The sequence below is a fragment of the Elaeis guineensis genome, chromosome 4 (genome assembly GCF_000442705.2).
Source record: "Elaeis guineensis isolate ETL-2024a chromosome 4, EG11, whole genome shotgun sequence".
Taxonomy (NCBI): Eukaryota; Viridiplantae; Streptophyta; class Magnoliopsida; order Arecales; family Arecaceae; genus Elaeis; species Elaeis guineensis.
This window is the reverse complement of record NC_025996.2, coordinates 74,339,247-74,355,634: the sequence shown is the minus strand read 5'-3', so window position 1 is coordinate 74,355,634 and position 16,388 is coordinate 74,339,247.

Here is a 16,388-nt window from a genome sequence, read left to right as displayed (position 1 = left end):
GTATGTTAAAAATTATAGTAAGTTTGTTGTGCTATCCACAAGACTTGCTATAGAGATTGATATGATGTTGCCTAAGTGATACTTATGGTATATTTTGATAGTGCTGTCTTGTTGTGCTATCCACAAGGATAGTATTATTTAAATATGATCATATAAGATTGAAGGATACATTTAATTAAAATATTATAGTTTGTTGTACTTTCCATAAGGTTATAAATATTTTAGAGATAAAAGTTATGTTGAGAGTTGCATGAGATGTAATTGCTAAAGAGTTACCTACCCTTGAACTTATAGGAGCTTGTTGTGCTATCCACAAGATCTTTTATGAGAAATTGAGATTCAACCCCACTAAGAAACTAGATGATATATTTCTTCAATTTCATACTTGAGGGCTATAAAATTTGTTAAAATAATGGAAGATACATTTAGATAAAAATCTCATCTAAATTATGCATGTCATCATGAGTAGTCTTTTTATGTTCTTATATATTCGTCTGCATCTTCACTATCACTGCATGATATATTTTTAAAATTGATTGAACATCATGAAATGGTTGAGAATCCTAAGAATAGTTCTCATATAGGAGATAGTCTCCTATTCTCCTTATTTTGATTTGATTGGAGTTGATATTATATAAAAAGAAAAACCACATATAAGATATGACGGGGGTGACAGTATGACTGTCAAATATATCCTGATTAACTTAATCATGTGATTAAGTCAATATCATGGATGGTGAGTTAATCTAGGATAAGATCCTACTAACTCTGCTAAATTTCTTCTTTAGTATCTTTCAGGAAAAGATAGGTGAAAAATATATTCACTAAGGGTATCTAATATCATTACAACAATGATGAGCATTAGAGATTAATTGCAAGAGTTATCTTACAAGTGCGAAGCAATAGCAGGATGTAAAAGTTGCATCTACTAATAGTTTGTAGGTAATACAAACTAGTTTAATCATTGAGTGTTTCAGCTTTAAAATTTTGGGTATGTGATACCTAATATAGATCTCACTTATGCAAAGTATTGCTCGACTTATAAAGCTGAAGTAAGGTGACTACTTTCCTTTGACATTGATGAATAGTCCATTCAGGCTAAGGCTATAGGAACCTACTTATTTAGAAACTAGTAGACTATTGTTATATACCTAAATTTATTAGAAATATTATTTCAAATCTTTTGTTATTGTAGCATGATTTTAAAATTAATGTAAAGAGTAAAAGTTACTCTCCTTCTGATAAATTTTATGGCTATGATCTTATATTTCTGTCACTCAATGATGTTGTTCTTCATGTTGATGAGAATAAAAAATAAATATGTGATAGTCACATATCTCTGGCATTACCAACTTGGCTATTTTTGTGAGTCAAAGATAAATAAGTAATACAAAAAAAAAAATTTATCTATATGATTTTGAATCATATAAAACTTGTAAATCTTGTCACATGGATAAAATGACCAAGATCTCATTTACTTGGCATGAGAAAAGGCTAGCAAGGTATTAGATCTTGAATAAGTGGATGTTCGAAGACTAATAATATCTTGACCCAGAGATGAACACCCCATATGAGATATGGTGTGATTCTCTAATATGCTTCATAAATCTTATTGTCTCTTTCTGAGAAGATGTTCTAGAAATTGCTACATATATTTTGAATTAAATACTAACAAAATCTGTTACTAGCACTCCATATGAGATATGAAAAAGGCAAGAGGCATGTTGTCCAGCTTATATGAAAAGAGTTGATGTACATAAGTTTGTGCTAAAATAGGTTTATATATGTTTATAGGTTATTCTAAAAAGGCACAACCATGAAATACACCTCCTCACCGAAGGTCAATCTGAGTGCATAATGTACCACTCAAATATGGATTTGTCATTAAGAATGACAATACACCATACATTATTGAGAATGATATTTTTTTGACCTATTTGAAAATCATCATGAGTAAAAACTCTGACAGATGGTTTGAAACCATGATATCCGAATTGAACTCACTGTACATCAACCAAGTATGGACTATGGTTGAAGCACCTATGGATATGATCCAACAGGTTGCTAATAGAAATATCAATCTAGATTTTTACTTACAATAGCCGTACATTATCTAGAGAGTTTGTCTCTAGTGAGAGGGCAAATCTATTTATGGATTGTAGCAGGTACTGAGGAGTCGGTACTTCTATTTTTGATGAGATAGTCAAAATATTTGACTTTATCAAATATGGATGAACTCTATGTGTGAGAAGGTAAGTGAGAGACCCACTAACTTCTTATGTATGTGAATGACATACAGCAAATTTGGAAGCTAGTCTCGATATTGCATTTGGTCAATGATATGCTTGTCACAATGGTTTTCATAGAAAAGACTTGGATGTAGCATCCAATATATTTGACATCTATAGTGATAGATGTAAGTGGATGTTAGGCTTATCCCAGTTTAGGTACATAGTTTTTGTGTTGAAAGGGTTCAACATAAATGGGTGTAAAGGAGTTTACTTACCCATGTACCAAGCCTGATGTGATTTATGCCTTATGTATAATCATTGATTTTAGGCAGATCCATGATAGGATTTTTGAAAACTGTGATAAGCATTCTCATAGTACTTGAGAAGTACTAGAGGAGTAGTGAATTAGAAGAGTTCCAAACAGCAAACTGTATTTAACTCAGTTAATTGCTATTAGTAAAGATAGCTAAGGAAAGTCGCTTGATGAAAAGGTTCATTACTAAGTTGGGTGTGGTCTCACTAAGTACCCATGCACATCCTAGGCACTTTCACCTCATTCATGATTTGATCATAAAATGAGTTAATATTAAGAATATCATAATGGACCAGTGCATTAAGCCTTACACAGCAGTAATGTAATCGCCACCCTGATGTACGGGCATTAGGTACAAAGATGATTAGCTTTAGTGCAAGTGGGAGATTGAAAGAATTGTGCCCTACAAGTCAATCACATGGATGATGCGAAGGGACTTTTCTGTATTTTTTCCCTACTCATTTGCATGACATTAGTTATTTTTTTCATGAGGTATTGTGTTTTATCATTTGCTGCATCATATTTTTAAGATTATGATAAACTCCATAGATTAGGATAATGATTTTAGGATCATAATGAGATCATGTCAGTGAGACCTAAAATCTTGATAGTCTCAATCTAAAATATTCTCAGTTGTTGGATTATCGAGTCGGAGATCGATGATACCGATAAGACTGATACATCCTATGTATGCTCGATGGAGAGGGTGGTTGATCTCACAATCACTTGTGTGGTGACACTAATACAAAGATGTAGATGCTCATTAGAGAATAAGTTCACAGATCTGACCCGCAAGAAAAATATCTGATGGAGCCTTATAGCATGTCGACAGATGATTCTCCAGTGGGAGTGGTGCATGTGATCTTTTGACCTGAGATCACCATGGTACCTCGTGTACATGGATCTTTACTTTAGTTTATTCCCTAATATGCTATTTTGAGATGCGTGTGGGATATTCTAGGTATGGTGAAGTATGCATAGAGGTTGTGAGTGATCAACCAGAAATCGATCACTCCTTGTAGGAGGAGAGAACATCCTATGTGATCTCATAGGATGATGACTCTGAGAGTCTCTTGCTAAAGTAGAAATGAATAGTAGAAAAGATTTTACTGGCTCATCAATCGAGTCATCATCATTAGATCGAGATACATATGGATAGGTATTTGGGTTTGACATATTTTCATACCCATGGCCTTTATAGGATGTTGTGTGATCGAAGGATTGAATTACATGATAACTCTCCATGGAAGAATAATTTTGATATTTTCATCAAATTTTAAATCTTCTGGATAGTCATGATACGTTACTAGACGTCAATCTTGATTTGTGAACTCATCAGAATTAAAAGAGTTTAATTCAAAAATCAATTAGGAAGAGTCCTAGTTGATGGGACTCTTGAGCTAACCTAATCTAATCGGATTAGAGTTATGACATGAGTCTGGATCCACTGCTGGTTAGATTTGGAACCCAACGGGTTACACACAACAGAGATTTGATCTTGATCCAATCTATTTGGATTTATTATAAGTCTAATGAATTAATTGAATTGCTAGAATATGAATTAACCCAAGTTCCCAATTGGGTTTAGTGCAAAAATGTTTGTGCTAACCCTTGACTTGTTGTCTTGACCTAATGTGATTGGATTTAAACTTATAATTAAATAGATGGCTGATCGAAATTTTATGGAAGTGTTTCATATAGAATCCACCTTCTCCACGCCCAAGCCACGCACAAAATTAAGTCACGCCCATTTATTTTTGGCGTTGGAGAAGAGGAGTCCTTCTCCTTTACTTCTCTTAATTTCCTTACATGTTTCCACACGTCCCTTTGTTTTTGGCGACATGGGATGGAGCCTTGGGATGTGGGACATAGAAAAGAAGGAAGAGTCCTTCTCTGACAAGGAGTTTGAATGTCAAATTTAATGGGACGCCACTCCTTATGTGCATTGAATATGGAAGAGTCCTTAATTCCATGGACTCTTATTTTCACGCATTTTCTCTTATCCCACGCATCATATGATGGCACATTAATTTTTTTTAAGTAGAGAAAGAGTCCTTCTACTAGTCAACCACTTTTTATTCCATGCCTTATCCTTTGGTTTCCACGCTAAAATTTATTTATGGCATGTAATGGATAAGGGACGCCAAGAGTTGGCGTCCCATGGTGTCGCCCTTCTTTCTTATAAAAAGGGGGCACTACACCCAGGTTGGATGTACCAATTTGGGCTATAGATAGGTGTGAAAATGAGAGGATAAAGATAAGAAAAAGTGTGGAAAAAATACAAGAGAAAAGAGAGATAAAATGGAAAGAAAGGGAGAAAGAAAATGGAAAGCATGTGATGCTTGTCCAAAAATCAGATTGTTCATGGTTGAACATATAATCTGATTTGATTTTTGTGTGGTATGATCTTTTAGGAAAGGGTTCCTAGAGTGATCTTAGTGGAGGTCTCGAAGACATACAAGTGATGGTGTAATTCGTTCTTGTGAAGGACGATCAGCAGTAAGCTTGTGACGAAGGCTGCAGCACCATATCGAATTGGAAAGGGCCTTGAACAATCTTGTGTGGTGTTAGATGTGTGCCCTAGATGCCAGAATGACTGACATATTTCTGTACAAATCTAAGGACAAATTTATAATTTTGACTATAAATCAATAAATGGGTTATTTCTTCTATCACATTGTGTACATTGTGTCTGTGATACATCCTTTGAGTTAGTAGAAATGTCAATTCATATTTTCAAGAGTTGAAAATTTAAGGTATGAATTTACATAACTAACTCATAAATAGCTCCTGACCATAGGATCATCACGAGGATGGTGATTGATCCAGGAAGGTTGGTGTACGATCACTTCCTTAGGGTAGATGTGTCTTGAGTCTACGGTGTGAAGACACCGAAGTGAGAGTACAGGTATTCATTGAGAATGAGAGTACTGAGCGTGACCATATCAAGCAGTCATAAGGAACTCTACCTTCTCGTCGATGACTAGCTCGATGCTACAATTATGTGTCTAGTTCTTTAACCTGAGGTGCATCGACAGTTCACCTTCAGTGTGTTATAGTTTGACTACACCATAACTCGATCTCCTAGTCATTCGAAATCCTGAGGTGTATGTTGGCTGTAGCATATTCATTGTAGGAACTAGGTCGCACCAAGATGGGATCTATCAACCTCGGTAGATGAGAGTAGTCCTATGGTGATCGAAAGATCGAGTCCTTAAGTCCATGGCCATGGTAGAGTGAAATAATGGAAAAGAGTTTTCTATTAGGGTTTCACATCCGACTCGGATCGATCGATTGATTTATATGACTGATGTTGGGTTTGAGAGTTCACCTTAACCCTAATTCAGTCGGAACTCATGATAGAGGAACTCAATCACACAGGTAGCTGCACCGAGAGGTTCATCTTCAATTCTGATGGGTTGCCACCATATACTGCTAGGTGTCACTGGTGGATTTTGAGAGCAATTAAAATGATCTTGATGATCGATCATTCTAATTGTATAATCAGAAGAGTTCTGGTCCATCGAAAGAAGTTTCGATGATGTCGATGATGAGATCATGACATGTCTCATTACCATACAGAATTGAACCTAACTGGGTCACACTAACAAGGGTTAGGATCTGGATGTCATCAATTGGGCTAGCCCAATTGATTTGGATTAGATCCAATTAAGTTCAAGAAAATCATGCTAGCACACGATTGAGCCTAATTTTCTCCTCGTGTAATCTTTTCTATCTCGATTGAGCCAAATGTGATTTGACTCATCCAGAGAACCTTGAGAAGGTTTCTCTCAGTCTAAATGAAGCTTGTCCAGCTTAGAAAAGGTTTGTCTTAATTCATGAGATGAATTTAAGACAAGCATCTGCTAATTCCTGTCACCTGCCAATTTTATTTTAGGACATCAGTCAAAAGTTGACATATGGGTCTTAAATTGAAGGCCACTTGGCAAGAGCTCATTGGAGAATTTTGTAGAGTGTCCACATGCCAAATCAGCATCAAATTAGGTGCCATAATCAAATTATGGCGTGAGCCCAATTGGATAAAGAGGGCACCCCAAGTGGATAAGGATGGAAGTTGATTTGATCAACATGGACTCTTTGATGCCAACACGATTGTGCTTATGCAATGTTGGTGCCAACTATTGGAGAGAGGCTTGGGTTCTTATTTGATGTGATTAGATGATATCACTCTACTAATCAAAATTTTTTTAGATTTATTAGAATTTTTTGATTGATCGAATGATGTAGCACTGCGCAGCGCAGCAGGGTCTATATAAACCCTATCTGCGCCTAGGGTTTCTAGTGATTGTGCCAAACCCATGAAAGCTGCCATCCCCCTCCTCTTCTCCAAATTCCATCTGAAGTCCTCCCTCCCCTCTTCATGCCCAAGGAGTTGGGCATCCATCTGGTGCAAGACCAAGGTGTGGTGATGCCTTGAACAGGAAGGCTGCAGGAGTTCTTCGACAAGCTGCTGCTCCAACTTCAGGAAGGTTTTTGAAGATCTTTCTAATCATATTTAGTTCTAATCTTTGAAGCAAAGATTCATGAGGAGAATATGATCTAGATCCTGCTTGAGTGGATACTGGTAGAGGCTAGACGATTGCGTGGCTAAATCAGAACCTCAGGCTTGCTGCGATCATCTACAGGGTAATCAGATTACCCTTGAGGTATTTCATGTTTCCTCATGCTTTTAGATTTATTTTAAAATTAATATCAGATAATAAAATTATATCTAAAGATTTAGATATGAAATAAATATAGGATAATTTTTTTTTAAAAAATTATTCTGCCCCAGATTTGATGAAATCTGAAAGATCCTACAAGAAAAAAGCAATTTTTCTTCAACTGGTATCAGAGCCAGGTTGATGGCTCAGTTTCAAATCTAATTTAGATCTAATTTTAATTTTAATTTATCTAATATTAAAAAAATTTAGATATCACATCAGATGTGATAGGATCTGAAATTAAAATATTTAAAATTAAATCTGAGAAGATCTAACATGCATGAGATGCATGACTAGACTAGGAATAGTTTGATCTATGAATAGTCTTGTAAGTTTATATTTTAATGAGATTAAAATATAATTTAGATCTAATTTATTCTCTATTTTTTTGATGATATAAATATTACATTCAGATCAAAAATAGAAAATAAAATTTGGATAATACATAAGATTGATCTGTTGCATGCCTAGACTAGTTGTAGAATTATTCTAGTAACTGTCTAGAATAAATTTTATGTTGAATAGTTCAATTTAAATTTTATTTTTTAGATATTACATGTAATGTATGAAATCTGAAAGCATGTTAATTAGATCAATTTTTGATACATGAGATGTATGCAAAGCATGTATTAGTTAGATCTTAAATTGTATTTGTGATATGTAAATTTAGATCTAACTAATTTTGTAGTTAAATTTATATTTTGATTAAAGTATTCCTCATGGCCGTCCGGTCATAAGAATAAAATAGGGTTTAAAGGCCCTCTCCTCCCATTCAATGGAGTGTTCTTATGACGTGTAGGGGTGCTGTGCGTTCATCCTTAATCAGAAATCAAAACTTATTTTTTGCAAAACTCTAAATCCTGAAATCCTAGAATTTATTTTACATATTTTGTTTATGAACCCAAGACTTAATTAATGAATTAAGCTTATAAAATTAAATTAGATCTAAAATTAAGAATTTCAGATCTAAGTAATTTTCATAAAATTAGGTTCGGGCTTGGGTAGCTCAATTAGGTCTAGCGGTTGATCAAACCAAATCAACAGTTGGTTAGGTGGGATCATGAAAGCTAATAATTGACCAGCCTAATAGGATTAAGTCTGGATCAAGGTCGAATCACATTTAGATGTGACTCGATCAAGTTGAGACCTAATTTGGCTCAGAGGTTAGAGCCTAGATTGTAGGCTAACCCAATTAGTTCTGGTTTGACAATTTGGTGTCTAAGGTAAGTTGGGCAGATTCGACCGACTGATTATTAATTGAGAGCTACTCGACTGAAATGTATTTTTGTCGAGTTAATGACATATCCCTTCCACCGGTCTTACTTATCTGGCCATATGTGTCGACCTAATTCTGATTTGAGGTGGCTAACAATTCAAGTTAACCCATGCCACTAGGTTAGTCATAATTATTATGACTATGTCAAGTCAAGTTTAATGAGACCTAAATCAAATCTCTCTAAGAAAATATTAAGTCAAGGTCTTCCACCATTGTGGATATGTGGGCCCTTCCCGAGGTTGATTGTTCTCGACTGGTTACAGTGGCTCAGTTGCACCGGGAAGACGCAATCATATTCATTAGGCATTGGATGCTACGAATTAGAGGATGGGTTGGGCTCAATATTCCGGACACGGTGAGGGCCCAATCAGAAATCTAGTTCGTGCAAATGGTGGGTTTGACTTAACTAAGGATTGGAGCAATATTCTGGGCATGGTGAGATTCATGAATTAGAGACCAAATTTTGGGTGCACTATGATTAGAGAATCATTGGATAAGAATTGTCTACTCATCGGTTGACCCATCATCAATAACTATTAGGTGAGGTGATGAGCCAGTCGGTGAGACCGCACCATCCACTAGAAATCACTAATCACAGAGATTTTCACATCTCTACCAAGGGAGTATAGAGATCTAAGAAAATAGTGGGAGCCTAATTTGTTTAAAAATAAAATCCCTAAACAAATTGGTTAAGTCTGATTATAAAATCTAACTAGAAACTGTTGACTCTCTATAGGAAGCATGTCTGCGTCCATCCCACTGACCAAAATACTAGACACCTACAGATTGACTGGACTCAATTTTAAGGACTGGTTGAGGAACTACAGAATTATTTCAGGTTTCAAAAAATTGACTCATGTCTTAGACCAGGACCCACCTACCATGCCAGCACGTTCGACTGCTGAACAGAGAGCATCTTTGAAAAAGTGGACGGATGATGATAACAAAGTAAGGTACTACATGTTGGGTGCAATGTCTGATGACTTGCAGCACCAACGTGAGAACATTTTGACTACCCACCAAATATTGGCTCACCTACAAGAACAAAGTCGCCCAGCCAAATATCAAGTCTATCAAAGACTTTTTAAGGCTAAAATGCGTGATAAGCAGTCAGTCCAAGATCATTGTTTGACAATGATCCAGGATCTTGAGGAGCTTGAGAAGCTCGGTGTCATCTTAGACAAGGATTTTCAGACTGATGTGATCCTTCAGTCTTTGTCTGATGTATATGGTCAGTTCATCATGAACTTCCATATGCATAAGATGCAGTGTACCTTGGTCGAGTTAATGAACATGCTGGTTACGGCTGAGCTTTCTATGAAGGGTTCAAAAAGCTCAGTTCTTACTGTGGAGCAGACTTCTTTCAAGAGAAAGTCTTTTGGAAAGAAAAAAAAGTCTGCGAAGAAGTAGAATGTGGATGGGAAGAGGAAGAAGACAACCGAAGAAGAAAGATGCTAAAAAGGAAAAATATTTCCACTGCCAATCAGACGGCCATTGGAAGCAGAATTGTCCTTAGTACCTAGCCATCCTGAAGAACAAGAAGGATGGTCCTTCTAGAGGTATGCTCATTTTAGAATCTAATCTTACAGTTTCTTCTGCATCCAGTTGGGTGCTTGACTCTGATTCTAGTGCTCATTTGTGCAATTCTATGCAGGGTCTTGAAGAGAGCAGGATGCTGAGGGATGGGAAGATGATCCTACGCATCGAAAATGGACAAGAGTTGCTGCTGTGGCCGTGAAAACCTACCCTCTGTGATTACTGTTAGGATTAGATTTATTTCTTAGAGATTGTTATTATGTGCCTACAGCAAGCAGGAATTTGATTTTTGTTTCATGTTTAGCACAAAAAGGCTATGTGATTAGCTTTCATAAGGACCATTGTAACATATTTTATGAAAATAATAAAGTTACAAATAATTTTTTATTAATGATCTCTATCAGCTACATATTGATGTATCTGTATTTAACATCGAGCAAAATATGAATGCCATAGGAATTAAAAGGCCTAGAGATAGTCTAAATGATAGGTATCTTGGCACCAAGGCTGGTCATTACAGAAGACAGGTTAACAAATTGGAGATCTAGGCCATTGAGTCTGTTGACTTCGAGTCATATCCAGTTTGTGAATCATGCCTTCAAGAAAAAATGACCAAGCTCCCTTTTGTGGGACATGGGGAAAGGGCCACAGACCTACTTGCCCTAGTACATACTGATGTGTGCGGCCCATTTGATGTACCGGCTAGAGGCAACTATGTCTACTTCATTACCTTTACCGATGATATGTCTAGGTACGGATATGTGTTTCTAATGAAACACAAGTCTGAAGCCTTTGAAAGGTTCAAAGAATTCAGACATGAAGTAGAAAAACAAACAGAAAAGTCTATTAAGGTTCTTCGATCAGATCGAGGAGGTGAATACCTTAGTCGGGAGTTCCTAGACTATCTTAAGGATAATGGCATAGTCTCTCAATGGACTCCACCTAGAACACCACAACTCAACGGGGTTTCAGATGGAAAAATTAGATCTTATTAGATATGGTCCGTTCCATGATGAGCTTCACAGACCTCCCTGAATTTTTTGGGGATATTATCTCACGACAGCAATATATGTATTGAATAGGGTTCCATCTAAAACCATTCCTACCACACCATATGAGATATGGCATGGTAAGAAACCAAGTTTGAATCATCTCAGAATTTAGGGTTGTCCGGCTCATGTTAAGAGATAGCAAGCGGACAAGTTAGAGTTCAGGTCTGTTAGAGCTCGATTCATAGGATATCCTAAAGAGTCATTAGGATACTATTTCTATATTCTGGAAGACCACAATATGATTGTGAGTCGAAATACTATTTTTCTTGAAAAATAGTTTATTCAAGATGGTGGCATCAGAAGAATAATTAAGCTCAAGGAGAATGTCTCCCAAGAGCAACGAGCTAAAGAACCTGAGGAACCAAATCAATTAGAACCAGTCCTAATACAACCTCTTCCACCTCATAGATCGACTAGAGTTTTTTGTTCTCCTGAAAGGTACTTAGATACTATACAAGAGGATATAAAAGAAATGTTCCTCACAAGAAATGGGGCTCATGGTGATGATCCCAAAAACTATGACGAGGCGATATCAAATATTGACTCCGAGAAATGGTTAGAGGCAATGAGATCAGAAATTGACTCGATGCACTCAAACCAAGTCTGGACTTTGGTAGATCCACCTGAAGGTATTGTACCTATTGGGTGTAAATGGATCTTCAAGAGAAAGATAGGTGCAGATGGGAATGTAGAGACATTCAAAGCTAGGCTCGTAGTGAAAGGTTATAGTCAGCGCGAAGGTATTGACTATCAGGATACCTTCTCACCCGTAGCCATGCTAAAATCCATCCGCACATTGCTTGCTATTGCAGCCTACTTCGATTATGAAATATGGCAGATGGACATGAAAATGACGTTCTTAAATGGACATCTTGAGGAAGATATCTATATGGAACAGTCACTTGGTTTTACATCCAGTGATGATGATCACAAAGTCTGCAAGCTGCAAAGGTCCATTTATAGACTTAAGCAAGCATCTCAGAGCTAGAATACTTGTTTCAATGATGTGATCAAAATGTTTGGTTTCATCAAGAACGAGGAGAACCATGTGTGTTCAAAAAGGTCAGTGGGAGTGCAGTTGTCTTCCTCGTATTGTACGTAGATGACATCCTCGTAATTGAGAATGATATTCTCATATTGACCTCAGTCAAAGTATGATTGTCTAAGGAGTTTTCTATGAAAGATCTAGGAGAGGCATCCTTTATACTAGGTATTAAGGTCTATAGAGATAGACCAAATAGGATGCTGAGACTTTCACAGAAGATGTACATAGAGGAGGTGCTAAAAAGGTTTAGCATGGAAAACTCTAAAAGAGGTTTAGTACCTTTTAGACATGGCATTCATCTCTCCAAGAAGATGTGCCCTAGCACAACTGAGGAGATTGAATGCATGAGCAAAATTCTTATGCTTCGGCAATAGGGAGCCTCATGTATGCCATGCTATGTACACGACCTGAGGTAATCAGATTATCCTTGAGGTATTTCATATTTCCTTATACTTTTAGATTTATTTTAGAATTAATATCAGATAATAAAATTAGATCTAGAGATTTAGATCTGAAATAAATATAGGATAAATTTTTTTTTAAAATTATTCTGCCCCAAATTTGATGAAATCTGGAGATCCTACAAGAAAAAAGGCGATTTTTCCTTAATGTGGATCACCGTTGGAGGGCTTCAACTTTGGAGTCTCGTGGAGATATCAAGATTACCAGTTCATGATCTTCATATTGGTATATGGCTTCGGATCTTCTCTTGTTATACATGTTTATGTCATTTGATTGCAATCATCAAGATGTTTCTAGGGCTTTTATGTTCCAATAGTCTAGTTTAAATGTTAAACTTATTTTCAATTATTGAATGCATATAAAAATTTTTAAAATTTATATTCTGCTACGTCACCAGAATCCAACACCACATACATCTGAAAGCTATCTCAGAGAAGTATCTTCATGAGTGCATCCGATTGGTTCTCCTTCATATAGACCTTTGCCAGCTCTACTTCACCTTCCTCCACCAACTCCCTAATCCTGTGGTACCTTACGTCTATATGTTTTGTACGTGCATGATAGACTAAGTTCTGTGCTAGCTGTAGAGCACTCTGACTGTCATTGTATAGTATAACCTTGCTCTGCTCCACCTCCATTTCAGCTACAAGCCTCTTCAGCCAAAGAGTGATGAACACTTGAATAAAGTCACTAGAGGCACACAACTCTATTTAATTACTTTTTATTTATTAAAAATTTGATGCTCCCTAGTATATTTTATAGATAATTAGAAGATTGGACTCACACAACTCAAATTGGACTCAATTTGGCTTAGATATAAGTGAACCAGGCAACCAGCTCCCATCTAGTGTGAACACAACTTACCCATGAAGGGATGTCATGCAACCTATCAAGATTAAGGGCTAAAATTTTATTTCAATGCGGACATGACTTAAAGATCAATAGATCAGATGCAAGCTATAAGATCTAAAGGCCTAGAAATGATGCTCCAATCAAGGGCCTAGAAGCAAACAACTTAAGATGCAATGGCTTGGATTTAAGCGATGTCTCCACATGAAACCCTAAGAAGCCTCATGCCCCATATCCCTCACATTAAAACTCTCTTTCATGCTACTAATCTCCTCACGCCTACCTCTCTCCCTAATCCTTTAATTCTTACACCCTACACACAAACCCTACACCCCCTCTTTTATTTCTTACATGTACCAAACTCCCAACAAACCCCCACCAAAATAAAAGAAGTCCTTTATGCCTAAACTTTCCAAACCTTAATGCCCCTCTTCTCTATAAATATACACCTAGCCCTCCTTTCTCAGGACATCAGCCCTCTTGTGGGGATCATCTCTCTCTACTCTCCATAGCCATAGGTTCCATGCCACAGCCCTTCTTTATGCCACCCTATCTTCTTAGATTTTTAGCTGGCCATATATTCAATATTTGTTTCTTGAATTTTGCTGTCCCAAATCTCCATCAGTCTCCTACAAATTATAAAAATTTTACATCCAAAAGCCTCCAAAAAGTCCTCCAAACCTTTCTCTCTTTCTAGCCCTATACACTACAGCTTAAAAATTCCAACAACCCTCTTCCACCTTCCAACCTCTTCCAAACCTACTTTTCTCAACCTATTTTTCACCAAATCTCCTCCTCTTACTGCTAAAGATCTTCTCCAAGTTGAGAAAAGGAATCTTTAGAGTCCAGGATGTAGATCATGGTGAAGAGCATCTCCATGGCTGCTAGTCATTAACTCTCAGGAAATCTCTGTAATCTATTTAGATAGTTTTTTTTTTACTTTCAATTTTTGTATTTTCTTCTTTATATATGATAAAGATTTTCTTTTCATACTTTATATCTTTATATCTTTATTTTACTTTATATAAGATCTTAATCTAGAATAGTTTATGACCCTTGGGATGAGTCATGATCTATTGGTATGATTCGTACTCTTGAGATAAATTATCTTTAGATAAATTTTTTTAAATTTACATCTAAGCAATTTTGACTAGTCTATACTTTTAAGAGATGGATCATGATCTATGGGTATGGGCCATACTCTCTAAGATAGGTTATATCTTTATTATTTAGATATCAAAGCAAAGGCATGTTAAGAAGGATACCAACTGTCGAACAAAAAAATAGTTGAGATCCTGAGAATCCATCCTCATACATGAAACCAATCTTAATTAGTCTTTATTTATTTGTTCTTTTATTTAATTACTAGTCTTTAATTAATCTTTATCCTATTTTTAACTTAAATCCAAATCTCTCAAATGAAACTAATACGATCTCTATGGATACAAACATGACATGCACATCTACATAGTAGTACGTTAGTAATTTATTTTTGACTGCCTATAACAGCGATCAAATTTTAGCACCATTATCAAAGATCATGTTTTAATTGCTTTGAGTCTAAAAAAATTAAAAAATTAAAAAAATTATTTCTTATTTACTATTTTATTTTAATTGCATATTTTTACTCTCTTTAAATTTTGCCTTATATTGCATTTCATATATATGGTAGATTTACTACTTTCTAGTTAGAGTACTTTTGAAGAATTTTTGCTTTCTGTAACATAGTGATTTACTACTTTTTATAATTGAGAATAACTTACTATCATAAAAGTAGATTTAATTACTTGCTTTATTTATAGGAGGTCTAGTTGTTTTTTAATCATAGCCTAATTTACTTCCTATTTAGTTAGATTCTCTAAATCCTCTTAAATCTAATTAACTTAATTAAAATCTTTTGATTATTTTTCTTACTTTAAATAACATAATATAAAAAGATACAAACCCTACACCTCATAATACTTAATTAATATATAAAAACTAATTAAACCTTAAAAGCTTCTTACTTGTATTGGACATCTAGTGTATTTTCATTGCATCTTCCATAAAACACTTTAAGAGCACTTAAACTAATTAAATAAGATAAGATAGAGATTTGATCATCTTTTTTAGCCCACAAATAACTATCCTATATTTTGCATTGACCTAAACCTTAACATAAAATTAATTAGACGTTGGCTCCTAAGGATTCTCAAGCTCAATAGATAAGAAACCTTAAGAGTTGGATTGGGTTAAGATTTGTCAGTTTAACTGGTGTCTAGAAAAGTGGTTCAGAGATTATGTCCCAAGATAAGATGGTTCATTAATTGGTTTTGTTTGCTTACCTGGTCAATTTAATTGGTGTCTAAAAAATACAACGGAGGGCCCCCATCAATCTTATACTTACCTGGCCAGTTAAGTGGCTAGTCTTTTACTTAAAGTACTTGAAGGTGATCATGACAGTTAGGAGCTATTTAGATTTAAGACAATCTATAGCTAGGATTGATTGACCAACTTGATTACTAATTGAAAACATCTAACCTAAATTAAATTCTTTGCATCTATTATCTCTAGGTCTAGGACTCTCTTAGGGTTCTCGTCTTTAGAACTTCTCTCTTTCTTCATCTTCTCTTCTCTTCTTCTTCTTCTCTCCCTCTTCCTTTAAATAAAAAAAAATTAATCAGAGCAATCCAATTCTACCATCTGGCTTCACCCCTAAAAGATATAATAGAGGAAGCTACCCCTAGAAGAATTGTTGGATTTTGTATGTAGGGGCATGCATGTGTGTTTCAAAATTTTATTTTCTAAATACCGTAATGAAATAGAAGATTAAAATACTTTTAATCTATATCATACATGCATAAAAATATAAACCACAAAGATCTACTTCATATGCTGAAATTATATATATGCTGAAATTT